Raw genomic sequence first — 8,854 nt, 5'->3', positions numbered from 1 at the left:
TAGATTGCATTAAATCCTTCATTGATTATCTTTTTGGATTGGTTTTAGTGTTCTAGGCAAGGTACCTATAAGGTAGTTTGCTATGACTCAGGCAAGTTGGCCTATTTGATTTTTTAAGTTTTTGATTGATACAGCTTTATTTTGGATATTGGCATTGTTGCTTGCATTAGTTAGGTCAATATGTCCTCAAATGTAGGTTTCTTTTCTTGGGTGAGTTGTAATTTGGTGGATTAAGTCAATAGTTGTTGTTTTGGTGGGTGATGGCTTAGTGGTTTGGTTGGTTTTAAGAACATTTTGAGTGGTTTTGCCATCTAAGATTGTAGGCATTGTTATAGGGATTGTTGTTTGGTTTGGTTTGTTAGATGTATTAGATTGGTTCTACCATAAATTGGTATTTTTCAGAGGAATGGGGTCTTTTACATATGTCATAAGACATAAAAGGGTTTTCTATAGCATTTATAGGGTTGGCTTGAGATTGGTTTGCTAAGTCTTTAATATTCTTAGTAAGGGCGGCTAGTTGGAGGTTGATAGAAGTAATAGCATCAACTTCAAATAAACCATTAAACATCTTACAATCTTTCTTTCCATGCTTTACTGGTAATTATTAGTAGCCATCTCTTTAATGAACTCATTTGCTTCCTTAGAAGTCTTGCTCATTATAGCCCCTCTAGTAGTTGAATCTAAAGTGGTTTCATAGGTGGCGTGAGACCATTGTAAAAGATCTGGATTTGGAGCCACTAAGGTAAACCATGGTTTAGGTATTTTCATAGTAACACCTTAAATCTCTCCTATACATCATACAATGTTTCACCATTAGCTTACAAAAAAGTGGAGATTTTATTCCTTAGCTTTGTTGTCTTTGCATGTGAGAAAAACTTTGCTAAAAACTTTTGGACCAAGTCAACTCAAGTTATAATTGAACCATATGGTAAAGAAGACAACCAACTTTTTATCTTGTCCTTGAGAGAAAAAGAAAACAATTTTAGTTTAGTAGCTTTATCAAAAACACCATTATAGTGAAAGATGTCACATAATTCAAGGAAGTTAGAAAGATGAAGATTTGGATCATTACTGAGTAACCTTCCAAATTGCATAGAAGTTTAGACCATTTGTATAATTGAAAGCTTGATTTCAAAGTTTTTGGCTTGAATGGCTAGCCTTCTAATAGATGATTGAAAATCATTTACATTAAGAACTACATTATCCCTTAACATTCTTTGCCCTTCATTGTTTACATTTGCCATTGGAGTTGGTGAAGGTGGTGTTAATTGCTCTTTTCTTTTTATTCTAAAGTTTCTTTTAATCTCTTAATCAATAAGAGCTAAGTTAATACTTTTGTATGTATGCATGCAAACAAGAAAATATAAATAAATAAAAGGTTTAGATTATAAGAGTTAAGAATTTTTTATTGATATTGTGAACACTGCTATAATCCCTGGTAATAGCACCAAAAATTTGATTGATGCTTTTCATATATAACCTATAACTGTATAGATCAAGTAATAAAGTGAAGTATTTTAGTATCATCTTTTTAGGGATTATAGAATATATTGTTAGGTTGCTCACAAATACCAAATGTGAAACCTTAATAGCTTATATCTAAACAGATTGGAAGTCATGTAGGAAAAAGCAAAGATTAAAGGCGATGTGTGGGTAGGGTTATTAACTTCACCAACTATCACTTGGGAAATAAAATAATATTGCCAAAAATTATATCTAATAAAATAAAAATTAAAAGATTGCAAAGTACAGAAAATAGAGTAGGTAGAATCCTTGTAGAGAAAATAAAGATTTCATGAAAAGAATTTAAAGAACAAGAAAGTAATATAGGTCAAATCTTGCAAAGAAAATAAAGATAGCTTTGATCAATCTTGGAAAAAGAATGCTTGCTAAATATTAAAGAAAAGAAAACAAGATTTGTAATTTGAAAACAAGAAAAGAATGATCTTAGAAGTAATGCTTCTTAATTTAAAAGAATTTAAATAAAAAAAAGCTTTATGGTTATTGGCAAATCTATCACCTAAAATAATACTCACCTAAAGAACTAAAAAAATTGATAAAAGAGAGAAGAGAGGAGTAGTGAAGTGAAAGATGATGAAAATAAGTGAATAGCCTCCATTAAAGTGGAAGGTTTGACCAAAGGGGATAGGCTTCACAAGTGTTTGATTTCAATTCAAATACAATTGGATGAGCTTGATCTTGAACTTCAAAGCTTTATGTTTCAATGGGACTCTTTATGGGTAAGTGTTCTTAGTCAAATGGTCTTTTGGTGGTTCAATTTTGGTCCTTGCTTCTCCTCCATTGGATTTAGCTAAAGCTTAGAGTTTCAAGAATAAGTTGGTTTTTACCCAAATCTTGAATTTTAAATAGATAAAATCTTACTCCAAGTGAATTTCAAGGTTAAGCAGAAAGTTTTATGGTGGACTTCAATTTTATCTTGCTTGAATACACCTAGCCTTCATTGTAGAAAAATACATGGTAGCTCTTAAAAAATTACTTTGGTCGAATAGATTGAACTTGTAGAGTCCATAATCTTGCAACTTGTTTTTTTTATGGCTAAGTAAAGGAGTCATACTTAGATCAAACTTCTTTCTTTAGTTGAACATGATAGAGTCTAAGTAGCTTAGAATTGCATGAATGTGGATCAAGTTAGGCAGCATTAAGCTTCCATAATTGGGCTGAGCATCTCTATTGTATGCTTGCATGCAGGGCTTGCATGAAAAGGAAGTTCTTGAGCTTAAAAACCTAAAACCATGAAAATAACATGAAAAGCATTAAAAATCATCCACAAATTTAAAATTTAACACCATTTTAATATGTAAAAACTTTATATATTTTGGTGTTATCATTAAGCAAGCCATTGGTTGAAGTAAATAAATGGAAAGACAAAGTGGTTGAACTTACACCTCTAAAGAGAGCTTAAGATACCAAGTGCTTCAAGTGTCTTGATTTGGGACATAGAGTAACTAAATATCCAAACAAGAGGGTTATGATTGTCGAAGGAGCACAAGATATCACTAAAAGTGAAGATGAGGTAGATTTGAAAAAAAAAATGATGGGTTAAAGAAGGAATATTCCATGAAGCATACAAATGAAGGTGAATTATATGTCATTAGTTAAGCCTTAAATTTGCAAGCTAAGGTTAGTAACAAGCAATGGGAAAATATTTTTCACACTAGGTGCATTATTAATCAAAAAGTTTGTGGTGTGATTATTGATAGGGAGTAGTACAAATATGGCTCCACTACTTTGGTAGAGAAACTAAATTTAACCATAATCAAAGGTTGTTTTCAATTGGGAAAACCTACAAGCATGAAGTGCTATGTGATGTTGTACCAATGAGTGTATGATATCTTTTACTAGGGTGACCATGGCAGTTTGATAGGCATGGTATACATAATAGGTTCCAAAACATCTATTTTTTCACAAAGGATAGAAAACATATTGTGTTAGCACCACTCAGCCCATAACAAGTGTAAAAAGAATAGTTATTGATGGAAAAGAGAAAGAAAAAAAGTCTATTTGCAAACAAGAAAGAAGTGGAAAGGGTTTTGTCAAATTCTAAATTAGTGTTGATATTGCTTGTTAAGAGGTGATTCAAAAAGAGGATTATCTACTATTACCATAAGTTGATAAGTTATTAAGGGAGTTTGCAGATGTTTTTCTAGATAAGTTACCAATGGGATTACTACCAATTAGGGGAATTGAGCATTAAATTGATCATGTTCTAGGTGCTATTTTGCCAAATAGACTAGTTGATAAATGCAATCCTGAGAAGGCCAAAGAACTATAAAGACAAGTGAGTGAGTTACTAGAGAGGGGTTTTGTGTGAAAGTCCATAAGTTATTATTTTGTACCTACTTTATTGGTTCTTAAGAAGGATGGGACTATACGAATGTGTGTGATAGCCATTCCTTCAATAAGATCACTATTAAGTACCATTATCTAATTCCAAGGCTAGGTGACATGCTTGATAAGCTACATGGGTCAAGGCTATTTTCCAAGGTGGATTTGAAGAGCGGTTATCATCAAATTCTAATGAAGAAATGAAATGAACTAAATACAGCTTTTAAAACTAAGCATGGGTTGTATGAGTAGATGTTGATGCCATTTGGTTTATCAAATACACCAAGCACATTCATGAAGCTAAAGAACCTTATCTTACATAAGTTTATTGGTAAGTTTGTTGTGGTGTATTTGGACAATATTTTAATGTATGAAAGGAGCTTGAAAGAGCATATGCAGCCTCTCAAGAAGGTATTTGAAGTCTTGCAACAAAAGAGGCTATATGGAAACTTAAAGAAGTGCCACTTTTGCCAAGACCTAGTTATCTTTTTAGGTTATGTGATTCTAGAAAATAAGGTTGAAGTTGATGAAAAAAAAGTTAAAGCAATCCAAGAATGGCCAATTCCAACCAATATTTTAGAGGTGAGAAGTTTTCATGGTTTTGCTTCATTCTATAAGAGATTTGTGAAGAACTTTAAGACTATCTTAACTCCATTGACTGAGTTAATAAAGAAGAGAGCTGTATTTCAATAGGATAAAAAACATAAAGGAGTTTTAAGCTTATCAAGGAAAAATTATGTACTATTTCTCTTATATTAGCTCTTTTTGATTTTTCTAAGACATTTGAGATTGAATATGATGCCTCAAGGGTATGAATTAGAACTGTGTTGATGAAAGAGGCTGATTGCTTACTTTAGTTAAAAGCTTAATAGGGCTAGCTTGAATTATTCTATCTATGATAAGGAGTTTTATGCTTTGATTTGGGCCTTAGAGACTTGGTAGCATTATTTATTGCTAAAGGAGTTTGTGATTTATATTAATCATGAAGCATTTGAAAGGTCAAAACAAGTTGGAGCCATGCCAAATGGGTGGAGTTTTTGAAGGTTTTAGAATTTTTTTCCTTATATTATCAAACTTAAAAAGGAAACTCTAACATTGTAGTAGATGCGCTATTAAGGAGGTATTGCTAAATGTTAAGTTAGTGAAGTATGAATTGATTAAAAGTTAGTATATAGATGATCCATACTTCTCTTTTATTTACTTGACTTGTGAGAAAGGTGCTATTAATGGTTATTATTGCCATGATAATATCTTTTCAAGTTTGCGAGGTTATGTATTCCTTGTGGATCAATTAAAGAATTATTGTTGAAGGAAGCACATGGTGATGGATTAGTTGAACATTTTGGAGAAAAAAAAGTCTATGAAGATGCTCAAAGAGTACCTTTATTGGCCAGGTATGAAGCTTGATGTATAGCACATTATTTCTAGATGTGTGACTTGTAAAAATGCTAAGAGCAAAAAAGGTGTGCATGGGTTGTACATGCCATTACCAATTCTAGACCAGCCATGGGTGGATATTAGCATGGATTTTGTACTTGGTTTGCTAAGGACACGAAAAGGCAAAATTTTGATGATGGTGGTTTTTGATAGATTCTCAAAGATGTCACACTTTTTTCCATGCTATAAAACTGATGATACTAGTCATATCACAGATTTGTTCTTCAAAAAGATTGTAAGATTACATGAAGTTCCTAAATCTATTATTTCAGACCATGGTGCCAATTTTTTTCTTTACTTTTGGAAGACATTATATAGAAAGCTTAGTACAAGATTACTCTTTAGTACTGCTTGTCATCCACAAACTGATGGTAAATAGAGGTAGTCAATCGAACTCTATTTTCTTTACTTAGAGCAGTTGTTTTCAAAACTTTGAAGAATTGGGATTAATGCTTAGCTTTTATGGAGTTTGCTTCTAATAGTAGTGTGCATAGTGCTACTAAGCATTCACTATTTAAGGTGATTTATAGATTTAATCCAATTACACCTTTTGACTTACCACCACTACCTATTGATGAAAGGATATGCATGGATGGTAAGAAAAATACTGAGATAGTGAAAAAGATGCATAAAAGTGTTAGGTAGCAAATTGAGAAAAAAATGCTACTTATAAGAAAACTACCAATAAAGAAAGAAAACAAATCCAATTCAGGCCTAATAACTTAGTTTGGATCCATTTGTGTAAGGAAAGGATTCCAAGTAAGAAGAAGTCCAAACTTATGCCAAAAATTGATGGTCCTTTCAAAATGATTGCCAAGGTGAATGATAATGCCTATAAGATTGATTTGCCTGGTAAGTATATTGTTTCTGCTATTTTCAATGTAAGGGACTTAAAGACAAATCACATTCAGTCAGGGAAAGGTGATGGGATCCATCATGGTGATCTAGTGAAAGTTGGCTTAGCTCAAGATGGTGGGGCTCTCAATGTTCTACTTGGATAAATTTTTGCTCATATGGAGTTAGTGCATGGTAAAGAACCTAGGATGGTGACCTTGATCATTTGTGAATGGGTTTGAACAAGATTTTAGTATGTGCTGTTATTCTAGAATATTTGGGCAAATTATATTTGACTTTATTTATTTTTATTTAATTATGTAATCTTAGATATTTTTGGACAGATTTTATCCTACCAAATCTTAGAGAATATCTTAGAAGTATTTTAGATTTTTTTTTTCGATAATATTTCTTAGACTTAGGAATTATTATATAAATGCCAAAATAGTATAGTCAAATACATCATTGAGACATTGAATGAAAATATCATAATCACATTCTTGCATTCTTTTTTTATTCTTATTAAAGCAATTCCTATTTTGTGACAAATAACCTCATATTCTTATCATTCTTCCTTTTTTCTTTTTAGGGGTGTGGCGAATCACCTTTGTTTAATTGGTTGTGGCATGCAAACTTATTAGCTAATTAAACTTGGTTTATCCTTCTTTTTCTTTGTTTTTACTCACTTTTCTTGTCAAAAACCCAAACTTTACAATTATACTTCCATATTTGGGGCGCATCATCTTATCCAAGTTCTTTTTTTTTCTTCAACAAAGCTAGCATTTGTTGTTACCCGCACACAACAATTTAAGGATAAAACAAAGTTGCTTAGTTTGCCAACCATATGTGTTCATCTTCAACTACCACCTCTCGATGAAAGCAAAGATTATTGTTGCATTGATGGTAGGAGATGTGCATTTGATGAGTGAGAACAACCTTGATTGGACCACATCAACTTAGATCCTACTGCGTGCATCATCTAGATGCCATTGTTATAACTTTAGCTTATGGTTAACCAACTTCAATGGACCTCGCTCTTGTAACAATAACAACAACAAAAATATTAATACAACATCACCAATATCAACATCATACACAATATCATCAACAATAACAACAATCATCTAGGGCACTTTAAATACATAAACTAACATGATTCATATTATATAATTTGAGTGATTACCTGACCATTCCAAATTTGGAATGTAACATGAGAAACGAAACTTGATATAATGGAGGTATAAATCAGACCTCTTGGAAAGGACTCCACATGATACTCACATGTGGTAGAAGTTGAAGGCTCAACCTAAGGAATGTCATCAACCATATGGTCCTCTAACTCATCATCCTCTACTTGCCATCTCCTTTCAGAGGCAGTCGGATGCCTCCGACTCGAACTAGCATCAACTTCGATACCTCTATCTTAGGTACAAGTCATATATGTATCAAAACACAACTTATTAAAATTGACAACTCAAAGATAAATTTACAAAATATATTAATTCATGCAAAATTTGAATAAATTTTATATGATAAAAAATAGATATTTAAGCTTCTTGGAAATCCATTTCCGAAAGGCTTTAAGTATTCTCATAAATCCATTTCCAAAAGGCTTTAAATCTTATCAGAAATGGATGTCTAAGAAAACCTATGCCTTCTCGAAAATGGATTTTTGAAAGGCCTCAAGTTTTCTTGGAAATTTATTTTCAAGAAGACTTGAGGCCTCTCAAAAATGAATTTTTGAGAAGCCTCAAGTCTTCTTAGAAATGCATTTTTGATAACTTCAACTTCAACCTAAATTATACCATAAACCCTACTTTATTTTTACATGAATTTCAACCAAATTTCAACCAAATTAATTGAAACAAAAGCTTGAAGTCTTACCTTTAATTGGTGAAAAACTAAAAAACAAAGCTGATTTGGGTTAGTTTAATGGATTTAGGCTTTTTTTGGATTGAAAATGAAGAAAGACAAAAAGAGAATGAAATAATGAAAGGATAGAAAAGGAAAATAGAAAAATGGATTGTAAGGTGTATATGGTAGAAATAACATATTTAAGTTTGAATTTGGATTTTTATAGTAGTGGGTGTATAGAGTAAAATTAAGGGTGTAAATAGAATTTTCCATTAAAATGGGGTGTATTTAATTTTCAAAAACTAATAATTGTTAATCAAACAAAATGATTCTAAATAATGAGTGCTAAGATCACTTTGGTGATTAAATTAATATGATGATTTTAAAAATAATAATAAATATTCTGATTCACATTTTTTCTATCTCCACACTATAATCTTCTTTGAGTTAAAAACATGGAAAAAAAAAACCCTACACAAATAGATTTGAATCTCAAAATTATTTGATATCACCAGTTAAAAGTAACTGAATGAATCAGTTAAGTTAAAGCTTGACTATGGATTTTCCTGCATAAAAGAAAGACAAAGCTAGTTATGGATGCTTACAATATGATAATTTGCTGGTACGTCTATCTTTATTTCTTGTTATGGAAGAATATTTTTTAAAACAATGGTCAGCGCTCCATCACTACTGTAGCAGATGAAATTAATTAAAATTGTTCGGCCATTATTGTAAATACAGAACATCAAATTCTTTTTGTTTGCATATTAAAATATGAGAGAAATTGTTTTGAGGTTTATTTGTTCAGTTGTTTCCATGAAAGTTCAAAGTCAAACCTCATCTATATATATATATATATATATATATATATATATATATATAT

The 8,854-nt window shown here is 31.4% G+C and overlaps 1 non-coding gene across 1 annotated transcript; it reads left to right on the top strand.

Moving 5' to 3' along the window:
• Positions 1–744: 744 nt before the first annotated feature.
• Positions 745–851, top strand: LOC149513470 (small nucleolar RNA R71). Its single transcript, XR_016330548.1, has one exon. It is a non-coding gene; the product is annotated as a small nucleolar RNA R71 (small nucleolar RNA).
• The last annotated feature ends 8,003 nt before the right edge of the window (positions 852–8,854 follow it).

Source organism: Durio zibethinus, chromosome 19 (genome assembly GCF_047325235.1).
Source record: "Durio zibethinus cultivar Kanyao isolate XHJ-2024 chromosome 19, ASM4732523v1, whole genome shotgun sequence".
Classification (NCBI taxonomy): domain Eukaryota; kingdom Viridiplantae; phylum Streptophyta; class Magnoliopsida; order Malvales; family Malvaceae; genus Durio; species Durio zibethinus.
The sequence above is the reverse complement of the archived record's forward strand: the minus strand, read 5'-3'. Positions and strand labels throughout refer to the sequence as shown.